The following is a 1,740-nucleotide window of genomic DNA, read 5'->3' on the forward strand; positions in this document are numbered from 1 at the left end:
ATATAGGTTGGAAGAATCCTTTGGGGCCCAAATGTGATTCACTTTTGACTTCTTTTCAAACACTATCTGTCATCTAGCTAAAGTTTTATTCCAGACAGATTGGAAATATCAAAATCTTCATTATCATTTTGCATCTTGCCTCAAAATTTTCCTTCAAATTCCTAGATCTTTTACATGAGATCAGCAAAGATGCTGTATACAGAGAAGCTTAAATATAAAAGTCTCAAATGGGCTCCAAAGAGGGAGGAAGCTTAGAGGAGAAGTTGTAGAGGCTGTTGCTACGGTCCTGCTTTCTGACCCTTGCAGCCTCCTAACTTTCATCTGGATGCCCTTAGAGATCCAAGTAAAGTAAAGTTGTTACATAGAAATGATGGGTGTTCAGACATAATAGGTGTAAATAAAAGTCTAGAAATAGCAGAGCATGGTGATGCATACCTTTAATCCCAGCACTCAAGAGACAGAGGCAGGCAGATCTCCATTAGTTGGAGGCTAGCCTGGTCTACAGATCCAGTTCCATGGACAGTCAGGACTATACAGAGAAACCCTGTCATAAAACTAATCCAAGTCCCATATGTTCACATTATCCTAGCAGATAGGAAACACCATGTCTCTTATCAGTCAAGTTTCGCTTTCTGAAGAAATCTGTTCAAGGACATGGTGGATTAACTTCAGCCTGCCCACAAACAGGTAAAAAGTGAGCCAATGGCTGATTTGTAATACTCATGGAACTCTCCATGAGAAATTAGCAACTTGCTTCTACCACTGTAGAAATCTACCAGATGTTCTCTAGGAAATCTTTATCTGAAAAAAAGTAGAAAATTTAAGATGTACATGCAAATAAAATAACACATATGTGAAAAATTTGCAGTAAATCTGAATAAAGAAGGAACTAGAAAGCCAGGGGTTTCTCAGTGGCACTTTTCCTGAATTTTAATAACCACAATTTCTCCAGATGTAACAAATGCCCTTTATGGGATAGAGGATCTAGGACTGCATTTAGCTGTTCTTGGAGGACGATTTTAGTGATGGACTGATGCAATTACTTCAATCTTCCTCCAAGAACAGCTAAATGCAGTCAGTCATTGGAGAGAAGAGCAAAAATACAGATATAAATCATATTTCCAGAGAATATGTTCAGTTGAGATGAAGCATAGAAAAATTCATATCATTTTCACAGGCAGGAATAAGTCCATGTCATAAAACAAGTGGAATCCAAGTCTCTTAGCCTTTCTCACTACGCTGTGTGGCTAATAAAATGATATGAATGGACTGGATGAGGAGTCCAAAACTTGTATCAACAAACTTCCGCAGTGAGTTTTACCAGCTGTTTTTCTAATGTCCCATGGAAGCATACAAAAAAGCTCAAATATTTACATACATTTGCCTATCTAAACTTACTTTTATTCTTGGTTGAAATTAAGCTAGTCTCGGGCTGGCGAGATGGCTCTCAGCGGGTAAGAGCACTGACTGCTCTTCCGAAGGTCCTCAGTTCGGATCCCAGCAACCACATGGTGGCTCATAACCACCCATAATGAGATCTGATGCCCTCTTCTGGTATGTCTGAAGACAGCTACAGTGAATTACACCAGAATGTGCAGGCCAGAGCAAGCAGGGCCAGCAGAGGTCCTGAGTTTAATTCCCAGCAGCCACACACATGATGGCTCATGACCATCTGTACAGATACAGTGTACTCATACACATAAAATAAATAAAATACATTTTTTAAAAAAAATTAAGCTA

At 39.2% G+C, this 1,740-nt stretch overlaps 1 protein-coding gene across 1 annotated transcript in view; it reads right to left on the minus strand.

The window, feature by feature from the left end:
* Lhfpl1 (LHFPL tetraspan subfamily member 1) overlaps positions 1 to 1,740 on the minus strand; it is a 17,601-nt gene that overhangs the window by 14,287 nt on the left and 1,574 nt on the right. The gene's annotated exons all lie outside the window — the stretch shown is intronic.

Source organism: Mastomys coucha, chromosome X, assembly GCF_008632895.1.
Source record: "Mastomys coucha isolate ucsf_1 chromosome X, UCSF_Mcou_1, whole genome shotgun sequence".
Taxonomy (NCBI): Eukaryota; Metazoa; Chordata; class Mammalia; order Rodentia; family Muridae; genus Mastomys; species Mastomys coucha.